The sequence below is a fragment of the Lissotriton helveticus genome, chromosome 6 (genome assembly GCF_964261635.1).
Source record: "Lissotriton helveticus chromosome 6, aLisHel1.1, whole genome shotgun sequence".
Lineage (NCBI taxonomy): Eukaryota > Metazoa > Chordata > Amphibia > Caudata > Salamandridae > Lissotriton > Lissotriton helveticus.
In genome coordinates, this window is record NC_136067.1 from 87,482,270 (window position 1) to 87,505,412 (window position 23,143).

The 23,143-nt window shown below is 47.4% G+C and overlaps 1 protein-coding gene across 1 annotated transcript in view; it reads right to left on the reverse strand.

The window, feature by feature from the left end:
* Nucleotides 1–14,180, reverse strand: part of LOC144762258 (calpain-1 catalytic subunit-like) — a 434,899-nt gene extending 420,719 nt beyond the window's left edge. Inside the window, exon 1 of the mRNA XM_078647403.1 lies at nt 14,059–14,180. The gene's annotated coding sequence lies outside the window, so the exon portion shown is untranslated. The remainder of the gene's footprint in view (nt 1–14,058) is intronic.
* Nucleotides 14,181–23,143: the final 8,963 nt, after the last annotated feature.

Below are 23,143 nucleotides of genomic sequence, written 5' to 3' on the forward strand. Positions count from 1 at the left end.
GGAAAAAAAACTGATTTGTAGGTGTCAGCACTAATACCTTAAAAGCCTTAAGGGACAGATGTATGAAGCCTTTTTGTGGTCGCAAAGGGTTTGATTCACAAAACAGAGCTACTTGCGGCCTTTTCATATGTAGACTACTGTGATGGGTCAGGCGGACAGGAATTGTCTCTCCCCACGGACTGGTGGTCCGCCACCCCCCTCTCACCTTGCACATTTTCCCCACAGCTTCAACCTTGTACGTGGAACGAGGACCCAGAGACTGGATGGCCGGATGACTATACCACGTTCGGCTCCTTTAAGAAAATGGACCCGGAGACCGAGACCCCGCCCCTCGCGAGCGTCGTGACGTCAAAAGGCGGAAGTACTGGAGAGAGGACGGACGGCGATTCCCTGGAGGCGGCGGACATCGAGGAAGACGGAAGGCGGTATCCCGAGGCCAGAGAGACCGAGAACGACACGCCAGGAGGCCAACGGTTGGACGTTTCGCCCCGCCACGCTCCCACGGGAGGAGCGTGGCTTCAAGAGGTACGGGGCCAGGTCGCGGGTTGGGTTGGGCGGAGGAGACAGCCCCCGGTGTAAATTGTGTACAGTCCTGTATGCGATACCCTGCCTGAACACGAGCACTCCTAGCACGCCCTTTTAAGCTACATCGGGCACTTCTCACGGATGGTTTTCCCTCACTCCCGGCCCTTACGAGTATACCCAGAGTTCTTCTTGTGTGTGACCCGCGTTTCCTTTCTTTTTCGGTACCGGAGAGGATCACGGAGCGGAGAGACGTCCCCTCCTGGAAACAGACCGCCCGGACCAAGACCAAGCTGGAGAAAGCAATCTTTTCTTTGAACCCTGCATCCCTTACCAGAGACAGAGCCCCCCCCTTGATGAAAAAGACCTACAACCCAATAAAGCCTTCTCTGAAACCCTTACTGAAGGCGCCAGTGTTTCTGCTCACCCCGTCACCCCCAGTCAGTTCCGGCCCTGTGGTCGAGACCCCTCACATCCCGGCCCCCCCGGGACAACTACTAACTGCGATTACGTTACCCAATTCCAATTTAGATTTGCAGCCAAATTTGGAAGGGAGTGTTTAGGCTGAATTGGACTGGTATATATTAATGTTCTGTGACTGAAATCCGGTTGCAAAAATTAATTTTTTACCGCGTCCTCGAAAGAGGTGCTAAGCCATTAGTAAACAAGAAGTGGGTCCTGCAGGGACTCTTTCCCCTATTTGAACAGTGAAAAAAACATGTTTTAAGAGTAGGCAGAGGTCCCCATGGACCACTGTCTACTCTTAAAAAATTAAACTTACACGTTTCATTTTTTTAAAGTGCAGTTCGATTACCATTTAGAAAACGGGGTGCATTTTTTGTAAAAAAATAAATAATAAAATGCTGTTGGACTTGGCCCTCGGGGCGGGGGGGGGGGGGCGGCAATGCGCCTCACGCCCTCTCTTCTCAGGACATCGGTGGTGGCGCTTGCGGGGCTCTCTCGCCTCACGAGAGCCCCGCCTCCCCAACGCGCCCAGCTTCACCCGGTCCCCCATCTCGGGACCGGGACTTTTCAGATGGAGCCTCCGAGGCTCCGGGGACTTCCTCTTCCTCTGCTGCGGGGGCCTGCACGGGACTTCCTGTGAAACCGGAAGTCCCGCCCGCCGCCAGGCAAAGGGCTGCCTGGCTTCCTGTTCGCGACCCGCGGCTGTGGCGGTGATTTCTCGGGGTCAGAAAACAAGGGGTAGGCGCCCTCGATAGGCAAATCAAACGTAGAAGCGGGGTGGGCACCCGCTAAGGCACGCAAATAAGCGGGGTGGGCACCCGCTCTAGAATTTAAGCAAATAACCTGGCATAATGCAGGGTGGGCACCAGCGAGGCTGGCAAGATCGGGGGAATCCCTACGTTGGGGTTCCTTAGAGGATGATCGCAGTCCAGCGCTGCAAAAGGAAAATAAAGCACTCCCCATTAGCTGGGCATTGTTTAGAAACAGCGCTTCCAGGCGCTCGATGTAACCAGAGGACCTGGTATAAACAGAAAAGCACTCCCAGGCGCAGGAGGGCTGCATGAAGTCTGTCCAAGGACCTAGGAATGGCAAGTAACACAAAGGGGGTCTCAGAAAAAGTCCTGCAGCAATCAAGGGGCTGGGCAGGGCCCAGGGAGGCAAGCCTTTCCCTGGGCCCCAGCAGCAGCACGCCCCTGGTAGATTCAAGTCAGGAAACCAGAACATTTTACAGGAGGTCACAGCCTCTTTTTATACACAAAATCCCTTTGTCTCTAGGGTGCAGGGTGGGGGAAAAACCAGATGCAGCTGGTTCTGGAGCACTCTGTTGCTCAGCCCCTCTCCCCATTCACTGGCCAGGCAAGGTTCATCAGTCGCACCACAGGGGGCGGAGCCAGCATTGTGTGGGAAAAGCCCAGCCCTATTCAGGTCCCAGGTGCCCCCCTCCCTCACATCAATATGCAGATCTCTTCACTCACCACCGGGGCAGACTTATCCTGACTCCTGGAGCCAGGCTCACCAGCCAGCTCCAGCCAATCACAAGCCAGACATGCCAACTTCTAGAAGTGGCACTTCCACACTAGACATATTTATGCAGCACACATCATCGCGCAGCATTTAATCACACGAGTCCACACATACCAAACTCGCACCTCCACTACCACGCATCAGGAACTACCGGGGACACATACATTCCCCATGCATTTCAATGGGAGGGCAGGCCAACCTCACTACACGCACGCACTTTACCCTGGGACACAGTGGTAAAGTGCGCAGAAGCCAAAAATCACTAACACCAGGTCACCATTAAAAGCAAAAAGTTTAGGGGTCAACCTGCCAGAAGGGCCAAGTCCAACAAATGCTTTATATAAAAGCAATCGCAGACATTGTGGTCTGCTCACTCACCTCAGCAGCCACCATCCCCGTGATGGATGCGATTCCTACTGGGTCGCAATTTGTGACCTACTTCATTAATAATTATGAGGTAGGTCAACTTGCAACCCACTTGGAGTCGGTAATGTGTGAACGACCAAATATTGCATGGGGTTTGTTTGCAAATTACCACACTGGTCGCAAAAATACTGGTCGCAAAGAGTGAGCAGTAGTTTGTTACCAGTACGGAGTACATCAAGCCCATAGTGTGGTCTGGGAATGAGTTTACGACATACATGTGGAGCGTAGACAGGATGTAGCTGGTGCGGTGTATTAGGTCTAAAACTTTCAATGGTGGGTGTAAGAGCAGTATGAGGCAAAAATAAAGGATGATGAAAAGGTAGGCACCAGGCATGTGTGTGGGGGTACCTTAAATTATGTAACAGGCTTGAGTTAGAAGAGATTGCAGTAGAGCTTTAAAGTAATGAACTTGAAGATTGGCAGTAAGTCATGAATTCAAGATGTGGGGGGGGCTAGAGTGGGAAAACAAGCTAAATGCCCAGTTTTTGTGTGAATGGTAACTTTAGGTCTTGTGGGAGTCTGGTTGGTAAAGAACTGTAGTTGGAGGTAAAAAAATATATAGTAAGGGTTATCACACAGTGAAAGGCGTTGTAAGTCATCATGGTCCTCAGGGGGACTAGGGAGATGGAGCAATGTCCATGACAGCGTGGTGCACGTCTGAAGCACAATTTTGGGTCTGGTAAGGTATATTTGTTTATTGATGGGTTGATGCTTAGAAGGTAACTGATTTTTTAGGATTTTTTGATGTGATGATATCAATCAATCAATCAATCAAAGCATTTATAAAGCGCACTACTCACCCGTGAGGGTCTCAAGGGGCTGGAAGGGGGGGCTTGCTGCTACTGTTCGAAGAGCCAGGTCTTGAGGTGCTTCCTGAAGCTGAGATGGTCACGGGTCAGTCGTAGGTAAGTGGGTAGGGAGTTCCAGGTCTTCGCTGCCAGGTAGGAGAATGATCTTCCTCCGGAGGTGGTTATGCGTATTCGGGGGATGATGGCGAGGGCGAGGCTGGTGAAGCGGAGCTGGCGGGTGGGGGTGTAGAACCAGAGTCGGCTGTTGAGGTAGTCGGGGCCCATGTTGTGGAGCGCTTTGTGTGCGTGGGTTAGCATTCTGAACGTGATCCTTTTGTTGACGGGGAGCCAGTGGAGGTTTCTCAGGTGGGTGGTTATGTGGTTGTGGCGAGGGATGTCGAGGATGAGTCGTGCGGCGGCGTTTTGTATGCGCTGTAGCCTCGTCTGGAGTTTGGCAGTGGTTCCAGCGTATAGGGCGTTCCCGTATTCCAGTCGGCTGATGAGTAGGGCCTGGGTGACTGCTCTTCTGGTTTCTGTGGGGATCCACCGGAAGACTTTTCGGAGCATTCTCAGGGTGTTGAAGCATGAGGCTGAGACGGCGTTGACTTGTTTGGTCATCGTGAGGGAGTAGTCCAGGATAAAGCCCAGGTTGATATTCATTTTGAAAGTTGGTAATGAAACGTACTGTTTCTTTGCCTGTGGTTTTGTTTCAGTTCTTGTTCAGGTAAGACGCTGGTAAGCGCCCTCGTGTTGTCATCTCTTGACTACTGTAACGGCTTATTCATCAATGCCCAAGCAAGAGTGACCAACAAAATGCAGACCATCCAGAATGCTGCAGCCCGTCTCCTGTCTGGAATCCCAAAGTTCTCACCAATCTCTGAGACTATAAGGGATCTGCATTGGCTTAAGATTCAAAACAGGATCAAGTTTAAAGCGCTGTGCATACTTTACAAAGCATTGCACAACTGTGGCCCACACTTCCTGAAATCCCAACTCAGATACCAGTCCTCCATAAGATCGCTCTGTTCCAACAACCTTAAAATCTTACAAATACCACGAACAAAAACAGTCAATTGGGGCGATAGACGCTTCCTAGTGGCAGCTCCCAGATTATGGAATTCCCTGCCAGCTTCCATCAAAGACAGCCCATCCCTGATGCATTTCCGCAGAAAGATAAAGACCTGGCTGTTTGATCAAGAATAGCTACCGGCCTAACCTTGGGAATATATTCACAGTTTCTAGCGCCGAGACGCCTACGGGCAATTGTTCGCGCTGTATAAATCTCAAAAATAAATAAATAAATAAATAAATAAATTCTTGTTATCAGAGATCAGTGTTAGATGGTTTACGCTTTCAATTTCTTTGGAATAGTTCTCCAGTAATTTATTGACATATCCACTAGCAGCAATGCAGTCATTTACTGCTTGTTTGATGCAGCTTCTTTGGGCTCTAACGAATTCTTCCTTTGTAACATTGTGAATAAGGCTTTGTGGGAAGAAACTATCTGCCTAGAGTATGGTGTTGTCGGTATTTTATTGCCTTGTATATACATGCACTTGTTCATTTGAGATAATGGAGTAGATTTCTTGATCCCCTTGTTATCATTCATTGTCTTGATGTCGTCTTATAACGATTAATCAATCCTTGCCTCAGAAGAGGACATGTTTTTTTTAAAGATTTTGACATTCTTCGCCCCAGAGACAATACTTGGCCACCTCACCCATCATCAGTATGTATGCATACGGCGGCGCAGATTTGATCCCATGGCTGTCCCAAATGTCTGGTAGCAAAACTCAGTGCTGAAGCCGAGTATATTGTTGGTTAGGCAAAATTGAAAAATGTCAATATAACCCGTCTACATTTTTTATCGAATTATAAGGCTTGCTGCATCAGTGGTGACGAAGAGATGTTCTGTTGCCGGTCTGGGCTGCACAATTAGAAAAGTACATCTTATGTAAAACGGCAAACTCTTCATCGGGGGTTGAGGTGGTGGTCAACACATTCCCTGATCCTGGAGCAAAATGAGTCTAATCTTGGTATTCTTGGTTTGCTGGTGGTGGAAAAGCTTTTTGGTGGATCTTGGGAAGTCAATAGTGGCATTATCTATGAAGACTGCTGTTCAGCATGATTTAAAAAAATGTATATTCTTCTTAAAGCAATATGGTGTGGCCAGCGCTGGCCACAATATCAAGCTTTTTTTTAGCGGCTGGCAGAAGGGCGGGTTGGTAGGCATCTCAGATGGTAAGTGTGCAACACAGAGGGTGTAGATGCCTCCTGTTCTGCTCTCCCGCCAGCAATAACAAGCATTTGCAATGCAATAGGACTCGCTTTTGTGAAAGTTCGAGCTATTGGCATTGTAAATGTTAATGTGTTTAACTTTTTTTTGCAGTGCAGTAACGTAACAGGTAAACTATTTACATCTCAATGTAAATAAAAAGCTGGCTGTTCATAAATAAATGAAGGTGCGCAGCCATGCTGTGTCAGGAGGTGGAAGGGGTCTGCTTTGGAAGAAATTCCACAAAACACTGCAAGCAGACGAGTCCAAAGTGAAGGCGGCGCTGTACGTGGCCTTGCTGTGTCGGAGGTGGGAGGGGTATGCTTTTGAGGCAAAGCAAGAAAAAAAATCCTTACGGGCGCCCTTAATAAATAAGTAATTAAATGTGCCTGGAGAGTGTTGCTCTATGCTGTTTCGGAGTTGGGTGGGGCGTGCTTTGCAGGCAAGCCAAGCAAAAAAAAAAGCATACGGGCGCCGTTAATAAATAAATGCTGTGTTGGAGACAGGGGAGGTCTGCTTTTGAGGCGAGGCAAGTAAAAACACAAAAAGCATACGGGCACTGTTAATAAATAAAAGGTGCACGGCACGTGCTGCTTGAGGACAGCTAAGCTTCAGCGCTGCTCAAGGACAGCCAAATAAAGTAATAGTGCAGACAAGGGTTTAAATAACATGCAGCGTAAAAGCCCATATAACAGGGCCAGTCGTATGGGAGGTTACAAAATTTGAAAAGGTGGGACTAGTAAGCTATTTCACCAATGAAAAGCCCAAGGGCAGTAGGAGGAGCCAATAGAAAAGATGAGAGGCTTCGAAAAGATGGGAGGGGCTTCAAGCCCCTATTTTGAACACAGCATGTCTTGAAGAAACATCACAAGCGCTGCCTAGGCGAGGCCTAAAAAGTGGAGAAGCAGAAAGTGATTGTACTATACGCACCACACACAACTTATTTTTTAGTTTATTTTCTGTTGTACTTTTTATAGCGCTGCATGCCCATGAAGAGGTGCTAAAGCACTTTTGGCGAAAGAGTAGCATGCTACTCCTAAGGCTGTGTTTGCTTGGAAGGGTATGGGTTTGTCTGTGTCCTTTGTTAAAGTGTTTTGGTGCAGTGAATGACGAGCAGAGTGGTGCTTTTATCACGCCACATGTTGCTGCGCTTGAGCCTGTAGTTAAGAGGAGTGAAAGGGAAAGCTTGCACTTATATTAGACGGATGGTTGTGGGTGGAAGAAAGACTAAATTTAAGGAGGTGGCCACTAAGAAAAAAAGACTACACCAGGAAAAGAAAACAAAGCTACGTCCTCCTCGGTGAACATGAGAATCGGCTGCAACGCACAATATATTCCCGAATTAGGTTATAGACAAAGTAAAAGAACAAGCATGTTTAACAATGCATTCATGCATTACTTTGTATGCAAACAGGAAAGTAACAGTGTTCTGAAGTTGCCACTTTACTCAGAGTGTGTGCTATGTTGCCAATATGAGTGCAGCTTGCCACCCTCAAGGTTACTGTGAATTTTTCAAAGATTGAGGCCAGTATAGAGGCGATAGTATACCCCTCTGCTTCAGAATGTACATATTTACAATGTTCGATATATCAGACGTATAAGGGGCTCGTCTGTGGGAGGAATGGTTTACAAGCCTTAACAGCTCAAAATCCATTCGTTACTATCCTGACAACAGCCCTGCTCCCCTCCCCTAATGCTCAAGGAGTTCCTAAGTTTGTATTAATACTCATAAAGAAGCAATAATCTGTTTTTATATAGCGTTCGGCAGTCACGTTCTGCCGGTTTTAAGCACTGTATATAACACTTGTTATTATTATCCATTTTAATGGCACCCAATTTACCGACTTGGGAAAGATGAGAGGTAGACTCGGCCGTGTCAGGCAGGATACTATCTAATACGCAGGAGGTGCTGCCCGTGTGCCCTGGAGCAAGAGCCCTGGGCCCCTCCCTGCTCCTCTCTCCCCCTCCCAGTGCAGAGGGAGTCCTCGCCTCCTCCCCGGTAGGACACACCCACCCCTCCGGGCGCACATTCCTGGCCCGGGCGCAGGGGGAGGGAGGGACAGAAGGACACCGCCTGGGGAGGGAGGGACAGACACCGCCGGGGGCAGAGCTGGGGAGCGGCAGGACACCGCCTTGCAGACACCACGAAACCAACTACAAGATCGGCTTGACTAACTATGCAGCACGAAGAAAGCAAATTATGCGGCATAATAGGTCGCATTCTGTGGCACCACTACTTCACTATTTTGTCATTTTAACACATAATATCACCGCATGTGTGTGGGTCTTTCCACCACCTTTACCACACAATACTGCGACCAACAACTAAAGCGTGACCCGTTCACATTTGACACATTGTGGAAGCTGTTTTGCGATGTAGGCTCCTGGTACCTGGTAAAGAGACCATCATATTTGTACGCGATCTTAGCTGTATGATTTAATTAGAAAATATTTCCAGGGCTCTAAGACCCAAACCAGACCCTTGCCTCGGCTCTGGCTATCCCTGTTAATTGGACAAGACGGAAGTCCTCATCCTGGGCTCCTCGCCCTCCGCCTGGGACGACTCCTGTTGGCCCCCCGCCCTGGGCACCGCTCCCAAACCAACAGACCACGCACGCAACCTGGGCTTCATCCTGGACTCCTCCCTCTCCATGACCAGACAAGTCAACGCCGTCTCCTCGTCGTGCTTCAACATCCTGCGCATGCTACGGAAGATCTTCCGGTGGAGCCCCACCGAGACCAGGAAGACGGTCACCCAGGCCCTCGTCACCAGCCGACTGGACTACGGCAACGCCCTCTACGCCGGAACCACCGCCAAGCTCCAGAAGAGACTCCAGCGGATCCAGAACACCTCAGCCAGACTCATCCTCGACATCCCACGACACAGCCACATCTCCGGACATCTGAGAGACCTGCATTGGCTCCCCATCAACAAGAGAATCACCTTCAGTCTCCTCACCCACGCACACAAAGACCTACACGATCAAGGCCCGAGCTACCTCAACAACCGCATCAACTTCTACGCTCCCAAACGCCATCTCCGATCAACCAGTCACGCCCTCGCCGCCGTCCCCCGCATCCGAAGAACGACAACAGGAGGAAGGTCCTTCTCCTACTTGGCCGCCAAGACCTGGAACTGCCTCCCTCCCGACCTGCGCCGGACCCAAGATCACCTCTCCTTCAGGAAGTAGCTCAAGACCTGGCTGTTCGAGCAGTAGCACCCCCCCCCCAAGCGCCTTGAGACCCTCCGGGTAAGTAGTGCGCTCTATAAATGTCTATGATTGATTGATTGATTGGCTCGCCCGCCTCGAAATTGCGGCACTTTTAATTGGTGAACAAGATGTTGTGATTAAATTGTCTGGGTAGGTTTGAGCATAGCAGGGCCACCGATTTAAACTTGATTAGTTTCTCTCTCCTTAAATAACCATTTGCTGCATAGTACTGACTAACTCCATCGATTCTGTATTTGCAATTTGCACTTTATGGATTTTGCAACAGAATTTGTTGTGTTTTGTAAGCATTCGTATCATCCCTTTTTAGGTCGAGTCTGGGCAGCGCATGCGCTGCTCTGCGAGGCATGCTGGATTAGAGTATGGACTTGAAGCCCCACCCACTCAGCTCATATTTGTCATTGGCTTGTGTCATCGTCCTTCGTAAATGCTGGCTTCTGATTCGTTAAAGACTTGTTAGTCCCTCATTAGTACCGCCTTGTCTCCATTTATAGCCTCCCTTGAAGACTGGCCCTTTTACTTCTGTTACATGGTATGTCATATTTAGGCTGCAAGCACTGTTTTCTTTAATGAGTTTCTCCTACTGCAGGCAGCATTCAGCACGCCGTGTGCACTTTCACTTTCCAAGCAGCCCAGGACAATGGCGTCTGCTTCTTTGAGATGGGTCTCGCATTTACAAGAGTTTGAGCTATTGACCTTGTAAATGACAATGCCTTTTGTTTATGTGTTTATTATCAAAAAAAGATCAATAAAATACATTGTAATTTACAATGCCAATAGCTTAAACTCTCGCAAACGCTTGTTGAAAGAGTGGTATGGCGGCAAATTCTGAACTCTTCAGTGATGTTCCATATTCTAGCAGCCGACCCAGAAAAGGCTTACAGGGTTTAACCCTTCGCATGCTGGTGACGAACCCCAGCCGTCACGCTCCGCGATGCTCGTGTGCGGATGACGGCTGGGGTTCGTCACGTCCCCGCCCTGTTCGTTTGTTTACCGCACATCGGTGAAAACGGGCCAGCAGCGAAGGGGTTAAAACTCGACAGCAGAGTTGCTTGGGTCCATGCTGCCGAGAGAAGCCGAAGTGAGGACTACAACAGCCCACACCTTCCCCTAAGCTCGAGTCACTGTAAGGGCCAGCAGGCTGAACAGATGTAATGTCACGCACACCACACTCTGAAATGGCTCTTTTAACAATAAGCCTCAAATCCCTGTGTAAAGGCTTGAATCTAGTTTCAACATTATGGTCTAGTCACCCATAATAAGAACATGTCCTAGCTGTTCCAACTGTAATAAGGTATGCAGTTGCGTTGCAACATCATATTGCCTCCTGTCACAGCCAGGATGAAAGGCAGATCACCGAGCATCACCGCAGCTTCAGTTTAAATAATGAAAATGAGAACCGGCTGGTCCTTCTGTTTTACTAAAATGAACAGTGATCAGCAGAGAGGAGATACTTATGGCAACATGTATATTTTCTGCCAAAATAGGTCATTACAGGAAGGACAGAATTCCTCTACATTTCTACAATTTTAGCTGCTGAAGTTTCTCTATGTATTTTATGAAACTGATTCCGATACCATTTTTATAACAAATTACTGGATGCTTTTTTGGCGTGTTTGATTTTGCACTCCAGATTCCACTTTGGTTCTTCACATCTGTAACCATACTACCTCTGGCGTACGGAAGAGCAGGATACCAAGGATTTAAGAGGTTTGTGAGACGGCAACGATATGACCATGTGTTATTATGGATACATTTCCTCTGCTGTACTTTTAAAGGATACTGCAAGTCACCTCAGAGCTCTATTACTTTATAAAGGAATTCAGCTTTCAAACTTGTTCCTACAAATAGTCTCAAACTCCTTGGCGAGTTACAATATCATAATATACAGCAGGTGCACTTTACTCCATATATCTTGTCTTTTATATAGTGTTTCACACACTGCACTTCTGACATTTCGAAGTACTGCTAAATTATAGGCGTTACTGTTAAGATTTATAATGGCATCCCATCTACTGGCTTCAGAAGGATGGACGGCAGAATTGGCCTAGCCAGGAATCAAACTTGTGACTTACAGACCACTGCTTTGCTCAGCAGCGAGCGTATAACTCACCGAGTCATGTTGGAGACTTTATGGGGTTATGCTGGGGCAAACATAATGCCAGTTAATCTCTAAACAAACGGTTTAGTTGCCATGTATATGAACACTTATGTACAGGGAGTGAACCAGATGAGAGTTCAGAGATGTCAGAAGTCCAATCTCCACTCTGAAAAAAGCATCCGAGGCGCTTTAACTCACAGCTATTCAGACGCAAAACTGCATTCCGTTGAATAACATATACAGTGGATTAAAAATGGAGAATATTCTTTGTCACAATAGTTCAGCGTCACCAAAGAACACGTTTTACGTCATGTTGGTTGCAGACTGTGTATGTTATGTTTGTATGTACATGGTATTTCTATAGCGTCAACCTAGCCAAAAGGCAGCAGGATACAGCTGGGCGCACTGTCATCATATGTATTGGTTTTATTAAAATTGAAGGGATAAAAGGCTGAGCAGGCGCCTTTGAGATTCTAACCTGTAGCCTACAGGAGTCTGCAGTAGCCAACCCATGAAAGCTACCTTTCAGGCTCCAACCATTGCCAAGGTGGGCTTATGTACGAAGAAATGAAAACAAAAACAAATAATATTTTATTGCTATCCTGAGCACATACAGTAGAAACTCTCTAGGCACCTGTGGTGAATGCGGAAATACAAGAACAGCTCTTCAAGTTACACATATTGGTAATTTAAGGCACAGGGAGATGAAGTGATTTGTGCAGAATTTTATATTTTTGATAAAGTGTTCTAACCGGGACCAAGACCCACTGCCTGTTGCCCACACAAACAGCAGAAGAAATAGGCAAACAGGGGATTTTAAGGGTCTTGTTGCCATCCTAACAGAACACGAGGCACTGAACTTAGGCAGCAGAGCTATCCCTTACAAGCTCATGTATCTCACACCACAACTATGCTTTGGGTGACCAAGAACTTGCAGGCTCCAATCTCCTGCAGCAGATCTATCCCTCAAGTTACACAGATCTTACAAGAGTCAGTTTACAAGAGGCAGATATATATTTTAGATTTCACAAACACTACAGGCTCAGGCCTCACACAGCAGAGCTATCCCTCGAGTTACACAGATGTTCAGTTTTCACATTTCACTTTTCACTATTTTAAATTCCTAGTTTCTGTTAAACCCTAAATCTGGCTCTTGCATGGTGCACATAAACACTAAGTCTTACCCAGGACCACTGGAATTATGTGGCAATGGAGGACCAAATAATGAGGCAGGATTGACCAAATTATATGGCAAGAAAAGGCAAATGATGTGGCATACTGCAGCACATTTTGTGTTACTATTGCCAAATTATTTTGGAATTTTTTCACATTAACAGTATCTAGGCAGAGGTTTCGCCTCATTAATACCACTTCGATACCCAAATACAGAAATAAGCAACAGAAGGGTGACCAGACAATCTTTGCAAAGGGCCATCCACCGTGCAGCAACAAGTGTCAACAAGTGTATAGTAACTTTTGATCTGTTTGAGCTAGAAACTAATTTGTTGTTGAAATCTGCTGGTTATTCAGCAGATGATTAATTATGTACCAAATCCAGAAAATACATCATTATGCAGAACATGCTCCCCCATTCTTCTCACCGCACTCTCCTCCGGTCTTTCCTCCCACTCTCTCGCTGACTTTTCACACCAACCATAAAACTGCCAGTCAAAAAGGAGGCCGACTCACAAGAATGGGGCAGCCTTTTTTGTCATGTGGTCCCCCGTCAGACATGTAACATATGAGGTCTTTTGAGCTCTGAGCTAGCAGTGTGCTGGGGCTTTCAGGCCTCCACATCAGTGGCCTGCACCATTCTCCCTCATCAAAGAAACACATAGATGCTCTCAGGCAATTTAAAGGTAACATGTCTGATGAAAATGTTCAACATCTTTTTGTGTTGCAAATAAAATAAAAATACACCTTCTGTGTGAAAAGCGGACCCACCCAGAATGGAAAGTGTCACTAGCTAAACCTACCATTGCTGGGCGAAGGGCAACGAGGCGAGGGCAGTTCCCCGATCTCGCACCATCCCTGTCCCACACAGCCAGGCACCTCAATTATCATAGTGACTGTTCACATCTGGTGTCCAGATCACGACACCGCGCTCACTGACGGCAGAACAATGATTCAAAATGCATTACTCTAAATGATAACAAAACTACAACTCCCAGAATGCAATGATTTGTTAAATGGCCAGACCGGACCATGACATTATGAGGCAATCCTGCCCCACATGTGACGCTCATCTCTGAATGTCCTGCGCACACTGAGGTTGGAACAGAAGTATGGTTGAATTTAAAATTCAAGTTCTAGTGCAGCAGGAAGGGCAGCTGGTCACATGGCCCGCAGGCAGCAGCCGCCTCGGGCGCAGCTGCAAACAAGCACGGAAAAGTTGTATTTTTGCTGTTTCATGTTTGTTCTGGTTTCTTTCCTTCATGTTTAACCCGGTACTTGCTGGTAAGTGTCTGCTCTCTCCTACACAAGGTCTGTTGTCGAGGTTCAAACGTGTTTAGAGAGTTGTAAATCTTTTCAGTGACTCATCATGCATATAACCGGGGGTTACTTGTTAGTGACCAAACAGCCGCCTGAGTGAGCACATATATAATCATTTTAAAGAGCGAGTAGGGCAGTGTTGCTGCTTCTAGAAGGGTCTGCGCGCCCCTGTCCCCGGGCGGCCCTTGGTGGGGTGGAGAGGGGGGACACCGCAGTGACTGCTGGGTAACCTACCTTTCACTTTGCAGGGACAGATCTCCGGGGTGGACGTGCCCTGGCCGCTGCAATCCGCACCGTCCTCTGCACCTCGTCTCCCACCTCCGGCAGCTGCAGACAGGCCTCACTGCAGCACACTGGCAGCACGGCAGGGGGCGCGGTCACTGAGAGGGGGCCGGGACCAGTGCAGGGGGCGTGCTCACTGAGAGGGGGGACCAGGGCGTGGTCACTGTCTGTGAGAGGGGTTGAGAACAGGGCACGGGGGGGCGTGGTCACTGAGAGGTGGACCGGGACCAGTGCAGGGGGCGTGCTCACTGATAGGGGGGGCGGGAACAGGGCACTGAGAGGGGGGCTGGAGACAGGGCATGGGGGGCGTGGTCACTGTCTGTGAGAGGGGGTCTGGGACCAGGGCACAGGGGGCGTGCTCACTGAGAGGGGGGGGCCAGGGCACGGGGGGCGTGGTTACTAAGGGGGGGGGAACAGGGCGTGGTCACTGTCTGAGAGGGGTTGAGAACAGGGCACGGGGAGCGTGGTCACTGAGAGGGGCTGAGAACAGGGCACGGGGAGAGGGGCTGGGGAGGCGTGGTCACTGTGAGTGGGGGGCTTGGCCCAGGACGAGGAGGGTGTGGTCACTGTGAGTGGGGGGCTTGGCCCAGGACGAGGAGGGTGTGGTCACTGATGCAGTGGGCTGGGATCATGACTGGGGAGGTGCGGTCACTGAGGAATGGGGCGGTCACTCAGGGGGGTCGAGAACGGGGCGTGGGGTGGCCACTGAGGAAGGGGTGTTGGAGTGGACCCTGGGCAGGGTGGCTAGCGATGCCCTTTGCTGGACCTAGATACGGGAAGGGTGTTCACGGGTGGAGGGTGGGCCCAGGCTAGGAGATGGGGGGGGCTATGTGTGCTCACTGAGGAGGGGGCACTAGGGAAGGGAAGGCGTCACTCTGGAGGAGGTGTGGTCATGAGTGAGGAGGCTGGAGGGGAGGGTGGTGGTCACTTATAGAAGGGGTCCTGGGTCTTTATTTATTTAATGCGATTTTCTATAGCGCGAACGTTACCCGAAGGTGTCAGAGCGCTTTACATAAGAACCAGTTGCGATTCATAAGGATTTAGGATTACATGAGTTACATAAAAGATACAAACAGAAAAAAATGCAAATGTACAAGTTGTAAAGTCACACAAGGAAGAGATAGAAACAGAAAAAAATTGCAAATGTACAAGTTGTAGAGTCACACAAGGAAGAGATAGAAACAGAAAAGTTAGGTGGTTGACACTCGAAGCAGAAGCGCAGGAGGCGTGGTCACTCAGGAAATGCCACTGTCCGCGAGAGGGGGGCGGTGTGTGCGGGGGGCGGTAAGACGTGCGGTTATTCTGGCGGAGGTTCGCACGGCAGCGGCCCGCCGCTTTACAGCCTCTTTACAAGAAAAGCGCTAGAAACTGACGTCACCGAGGCAATACTTTGGGATGAAAAACTTCATTTCCAGAGCACTGGTTTGCCCTGCGGTGGTGCCTGCTATTTTTCGCCAGGAAGTTCTTTATTCATTGTAAAATTTGTCATTTATATTCATCTTTTTGCTTGTACAGTCTGTGCTTGCTGTTGAGATTGTGTGCCTTATGCCTGCGTCGCTTTGATTCTATGGCATGCTATTTTTATTTGTACCATTCCTGTAACAGTTCTCTCATGTAACGTAACTCGTTCTATTGTACAGTGCTTTGACACCTTCGGGTAAAGTCTGCGCTTTATAAGAATGCATTAAATAAATAACAATAAAATAAAACATGCCCGGTTGTATTTGATATGTTTGTGTAATCCCCTGATTGCCCTCAGGAGGGCATACATGGCAGAGGCCAGCTTCTATAAGCGCCGAGCCCTCTTTTATCATATGTATCTTTGTTTTTAGACCTTCATATAAATATATAAAGTTTACTATTTGACTTGAATATTTTGCCAGTGGTATCAAAGCAAATATTTCACAGGCAAGCCTTCTTAAATGTGAGTCATTTCCTGTAATTCACAGTACTGAGTTCATCTGTAGGAAATGTACCTTCCCTAAGCAAACAAAAACGTGAATCAGCGATTCTCGTGGCCTTCAGTGCTTTGGCAATGCCAGGGCGGCTCCGAGGGCATTAACAATCACACCTCACAAGCCCACCCTTGCCGGCCCATCACGGATGCAATCTACCAGGGCTCGAGTCGGGGTACCACGTGGGTGGACGGCGTCCCCCTACTTATTTTACCGGGCGGACTCCGTCCCCCCTGACAAACAGCTGGACTTCACTCTTTGGCCTCTCTCGGACGAGATCGGAGCGCACCTTTCGTGACGTCACTTCCTGTTGTGACGTCACTTCCGGTGACAGCGTCCCCCCCACTTCTCTTTTTAGGACTCGTGCCCTGCAATCTACCAATACCTCTAACATTGACAGACGTTGCTATTTCCGGCAAACAATGAATTGTAAACAATTGGCAGCACATATTCACTGTTACAGCACAATGGTTGAATTAATCAGTTTCTTCACCATTCTCGTAACACTAGTTCCGCAGTTCTGTTTCCTCCTATTGATTATTGCAATGCACGTATTTTACACCAGATTCATCGTGCACTAATAAATATTGGAACACCAGGTTGTGATTTTCTTGTGCATCTCTTTGGGCATGCATGAGTAACCAAACGGAAAGGTTCTAGATCTGTTACCACGATTTCCGTGGGGTGTCAGGGTTGTCATGTTCTGCGCTTGCAGTCCATTTATTACTTTGCCTGGTTAAGGGTGCAGATGGTGCACTGTGAGCTAGCAGGACTAAGACCAAAATATACTGATGGTGTGCGTAGAATCAGTTTCACACAATCCTGACGTTTATGTTGTCAAACAAAAGCACAGTTTTACTTGGGAAAGTAGAAGCCGTACAACATGGCGTTGCCAACTTTCTAGCGCGGGTTCTTATTCAATGGATAGCTTGAGTAGTTTTCTTTTATTTACCCAAAAACCCCTACTCGCCTTTTAACCAGAGATGTCAGTGGTATTAGAGAAGAATCCTCCTCCGCTGAGTAGGACACCCCTATATACTGGCTGTAGATTGTTCGAGCTTCAACCTTTCAAAAGGATCACCCCATAGTGGTACTGTAGGACGTTGGCCCTGTATATGATATTGCCACCACGTGGTGATACCGTGCACAGAGTCCAGGGGTTCCCCAAAAGTGTGCAGGGCTCATTGTAACACCTAAATTGCTGTATTAGTGGTAGTGTGGCTGAGCAGCCTTAGGCCTCACACAGAGGAGTGTAAGACATTTATTGCACACCAGTGATCGATAAGGGACACATGACTCAAGAAGGGAATCCAGACCAATTTAAGAAAATTATACTTTGTTTATATTTTATTTTAAGGTCAGGGTCTTCGCATTTGGTTAAGTACGATTCTCATTATTAATACTTTTCATATTTCAGGAGTTTGAACGTGCAAATTTCAGAGCAGTGCAATATTGACATGTGGAGGAAAACAATTGTGCAGTGTAACAGGAATGTATACAAATTACAGTTCCAGTCCAATCTTCCGGTGTCTCAGGCCAATGCTGCGGGCAATGTTGGTCCTTGCGGCACTCAAAAGGTGCAGGATTCAGTATCTATGCTGAGGCGGTGTCTTGCTTTACACTCCCAAATAAAAGAAATTCAGCACTCCCCATCTGTAAAGCAAGAAAACGACTGGAAACGTTGCGGGGGCTCCACACTCACCAAATAAGGGACATCAAAAGACAGCTTTCAGAATAAAGCACATGGTTTTAATAGTGCAACAATCTCTAACAGAAAGGCTTTCCCAGATGTCAAATGAATCAGATAAAACAACATGGAAATGTAAATATACTTATATATATGTGCAAGCCAATAATAATGCCAATGCATGGGATTAAACACACGTTTAATGAAACAAGGGCCACCCTACTCACATGGAACCAGGGTATCTACTATGTAATGAGGAACAGTGGTTCCTGTGGACAATGTATACAATGTATAGTGATAAATAGCACAATGGCAATATTCATGGGTGAAAAGATGTCAGAGAGAGACACAAGACCCCATATACAACAAGACACTTCTGAATATAAGCTCTTTATATACATGCGTCTTTAAATTAGTCAAAAGAAGTGCATGGTGACCCAAGTGAACGTAGAACCTACATATCAAATTAGTGACAGATTGGGACATAAAAATTGGTTTCAAGAATACAACAAGCATTGGCATAGCCAATAGGTCTCGCCTTTGGGACCTTATAAGTGTTTAGTTATTCAGCACAATATCCTTGGTGCAACAACATCAACTGTTGTATGGCTAAACACTTATAAGGTCCCAAAGGCGAGACCTATTGGCTATGCCAATGCTTGTTGGTGCTTCTGCTCGTCCCTTGTTTATCTTTATGGATGCTTTTGGCACATCGAGGTGTCTCTTTGCCAGGAGCATGAATGTAGAGCTTTCAGTAACAAAGCATTTCAGTAACACACATTATATTTTGTGTGACGTCTGTATGGTAAAGGACGGTGTAATTGAGAAAGTTAAAACTGTGTTTTAATCTTAATTGGCACAAGCACTCAGACTCTCTCTCTATTAACATGAGCCTACAAACATGGATGTTTGTCTTCCAACTCAGGGTGGTCCAGAAAGTAAAATTATGTGCGACCGAAAGGTTTCAAGTTTGAAATCTTGGCAAACCAAAATGTACCTCTGCTTGTATGGTATGCATCACAAAGTTTTACAAAGAATAATACAGGTATTTTTAACAGTGCTTGCTGCAGAAAATTTGGCAGATTCCTGGTGCTCATTACAAACGTAACTATTGTTGACTAAACGTGTGGCATTGCTTTAACTGACCTCGAAAGGTTAAATGGCTGAGACGGCACTTACTTGATTTGGATCTGTGACACGCACACATAAACCCAGGTGCCTCGCCTGTGAAAGAAAAAAGTCTGAATCATGCCTCTTCATATTTAAACATGGTGCTTAGATGTAACTGCGGATGCTGCAAAAAGCTGAGCTGTCTTACCAAACAATGATGACAGTATGAGCACTTCACTCTGCCATTACTGGAAAGACCACGGGTTGAAGACATTCAGAAGAGGCAGACAAGGGGCTGGCCCCCAAGCGTCATGAAAAGGAACGAAGTTGATTTCTGTAGCTATTTAGAACATGTGCTTTTGTGTCATCCTCACAGCTGTGCAGCTGCTCTGGCTTTTCCAAAAGGTTTTTCTGTGAAAATATGGCATCATTCAAAATAATTAATTTAATTTAATTTCCTTCAAAATGTGTTATGGCACTGAAACATCTTCAAGAAAAGTCCAGATGCACTGACTTTGTAACACATTCTATTAGTAGAAACGCAGAGCCCTGGGTCCAGCCGGACGTGTCTTCCCTATGGTCTACGCTCACTGCACTCTGAGGTGTGACCCATGGTCTCGACATGCGAGAAAGGGAAGTGGAACTGGCGAGAAAGAATGTGACATCTTGTTGGCAAGAGAGACCGGAAGCTGGATTCGTACATGGGCAGCTCAGCAGAACAAGACGTGCGGCCGAGTGGTGCTAATGACCCGTGAAAGACAGATGGCGGCTGCGCGCGTGCACGCAGGTGCTAGGCCAGCCAGTAGCACTTTGAAAACTCACCTACTAAATGTCTCGCAGAGCAGCGCATGCACTGACTCAGCGAGACCTAAAAACGACCATAACAGGAATATTGAATAATTAATTACAGCCTTCTAGTACAATGGTAGGGGCTGGGGAGTGGTTCGCTTTAGGAGTTTGTCGACGGCGTTTCGACCCCACCATCAATAGGGGGTCTCTTCAGGACCTAACATGGAGGGACACCTGAAAAATGATAACCAAGGGATCAGTATAGGCCCCAAGGAGGAGAATGCATGAAAAAAGTCAAGTGTAGCTTAATAGGCTGGTGGGCGTTCCTGAAATTAAGAATCCACTGTCACAGTGTATGGTGTACACAACAAGGAAGTGAGTTAAAAAGAGAGAGTCTCACATGGGGCCCAGCCGGGCACTAGTTGGAGAGGTAAAATAAAAATGACAAGTGATCCTCATTGTGGTGCTAAGAGGAGCAATTAATACAGATCTGAATCTTAGTAAAACTTAACCATGTGAGGGGAAGGGACTGACAGTTATTTAGGTATACTGGTTGTTATTTGCTGTATCCGTAAAGTGGAGAACACGACAATCATCCGTGTTTAAGGATGTCTGTCTAGGAGAGAGATGGCAAAAATAATAAATAGATAAATACAAAGAGAGGGAAAGTTATTTTGTTACCAATAGATGACAGCAATATGCGCTAAGTGAAGGAGAGGTCCCAAGGGACTTTACCCGATTCACAAGAGTAAAGGATTCCGCTGGAATATGCTGTGCGTGAGGCCGCTGTAGTCCGCCTCGCATATGATTCCAAGTGAGACAATGAAATGAGTGAGAACCACGAGGTCCATCTCCACTCATAGAATGACTTCGAGCCACGGGCATCTACGGTAGTGATTTATAGAGTTCAAGCATGCCCTACCAGCTATGTTTAGTGTGACGTGGCAGGCATGGCTAGGGATCACGGAAAAGTGCATTAGTCTTGTGCTACTCTGCAATTGCTGTGAGAGCCTATTGAATGCTGACTCAGCAAGGTTTTGTTTGTGTCCATAAAATGGTTCCAATTGATGGAATACTAACATGCAGACCAGGAATTGCACATTAAATTATGGTAAAGGGTAATGGAGGAAAATACTTTGAAACCATGTTTGTGGAATATTACATGGAGATGTTTTCCATGTCCATGGTTTAAAGGTGTAGTGTAGTTCCTATATTCCCAATAGGCTCTGCGCATTGGAATAATATATTCAGCAGTGTAGACGTAGGACTGAGGTTATCTAGGTCTCTACTGACTATATTAGACTTAAGGTTTGCCAGCTAGCTCAGAGGTCACTAGAAACTTTCTCGAATAAACGAGGAGGAGTTTAACCTCCCTGGATAGACAAGAAGGGATTAGCTTCTGACAACCATAAAACATGACAACTTTGCTCTCCCTGAATAAGAGTGTATCTCTAGAGTTGTGTGAAAACAATAGACAGCTATTTCACTCAGTCAAATGTGCGTACTTAGTTTCACCAGAATGCAGAGAAAAGAGAGACAGGCGTTTTCAATAAAAGGTATAATTTATTGAGCAGTCTTCTTCCTCATACAAAAGAAATGAATTGCCACGATTGCAATACTCATGGTAAAGTAAAGTGCGTACAGTGAAAGGAGGATTATAAAATAATACTGTAAAAGCATTGATATGGTTTCTTAGCCATATAATACTTTAAAATAGATAAAATATATACATACATATATACATTGACTAATCGTACTCAACTGGTGCTTCTAAATACGCCTACCCCGGTGTACCTGACCTAAGCCTAATACGTGGGAAGGAGTAAGTAAGTAGCAGTTTAAGTTAAGTTTGTTTTGCCAAGAATCTGACTCAAGAATTCTCTTTAAGGGTTTAGTCAGCTCCGTACCTGGGTAATAGAAAGCAGGAGGTCTTGTATCTCTCTCTCAGGACTCGATATCCCAGTAACCCGCAAAGGTATCTGGAAATACCGGAGCTGGATTTCTCGGCAGGAGAAAAGACCGCGTCTCTCTCAGTGCGTCAAAGAGGAGGGGCAGCGTCCGTGGGCTCTCGCATCAGCTGGGCTCTCGGGCAAGTAGATAGCTGCTCTGCTCCAAAATCACCACCGTGTGTTTGCTTAAGACAACGTTGGTATATTTATACCTGAAAGGTGCCGGGTTTGACGTAAGGTTGGACATAAGACGTCAATAAAGATGTCACTAAGAACTGGCCGTTCTTACAGTGCTTTACAGGAGTTCTAGGACGAAATCAAAACAAAAGCAAGGGGGATTTCCCAGGTTGCTAGAGGCTTGGTTTTGTTTAGAGAACTCGGTGTGCTTTCTAGGGGGCCGGAGAAGTAGCCTTGCTTAATGTGACAGCATGTGCTACGACTGAATTATGGATATGATTACTATGCCGTTGTATGGATATTATTGATTATAACCGGACAAGGGCATAAAATAGGAATATCGATTCAGGTTCCTAGATAAAAACACTCCACCCACTCCACGAATTAATGTCCATCATTACTAAAACTTAAGCAATAGTAAACATGTAAAAGATGCATGTGTATACCAACCCACCCCAAAATACATTTTTGCATTTGAAATGGTGTATGCGAAATACATGAAAATGATTATAGGTACTATACGCTTTTCAAGCAGTGTAATCATTCATTAAAAAAGGATTGCATATATTTATCAGCTGAATGATAATGTGAAAATTACACATGAAATGGCTCTTAATACAGAAAAGAAGTTGTTGGACAGGCCACATGAAGGGCTCGCTCCCTCCCCGCAGGACAGGGCCCGGGCCACCGTCAGCACCATTGCCCGGCCCAGCCGCCATCTTGGACACGGCACCACGCGGCCGCGCGGCCTCAGCCCGACCCCAACCCTGGGCCTGGCCAGGCCCCGACATCCCGGCACCACCCTCCACCCAGGAGGTGAACGGACCACTTGGCAGGTCAATGGGAGTAAGAAGTGTCGATGGCTCTCCCCCGCCAGGTGCCGAGCACCCCCAGCCTCCTCGGGCGCTGGCTCCACCCCCCTGCTGGGTGTCTGGACTCCCTCATCCCAGACCTCCCGACCTCCAAGAGCGAGGGTCCGGACATCAAAGGGCGCCCGACCTATAACTGAGGCCGCCCCAGGACAGGAAGGCAGTTGTATCCTGGAGTCGAGAGACACCGCGACGAACTCATCCTTGACGGACTGCTGGCGCTGCCACAGCCCTGCCTTGTGAACTATTGTCCTGCCTGCTGGCGCTGCCGCGGCCCTCTGCAACCTTCATCCTCGTGGGACCTGCTGGCGCTGCCGCGGCCCTCTGCAACCTTCATCCTCGTGGGACCTGCTGGCGCTGCCGCGGCCCGTTGTAACCTTCATCCTCGTGGGACCTGCTGGCGCTGCCGCGGCCCGTTGCAACCTGCATTCTCGTGGGACCTGCTGGCGCTGCCGCGGCCCGTTGTAACCTTCATCCTCGTTGGGACCTGCTGGCGCTGCC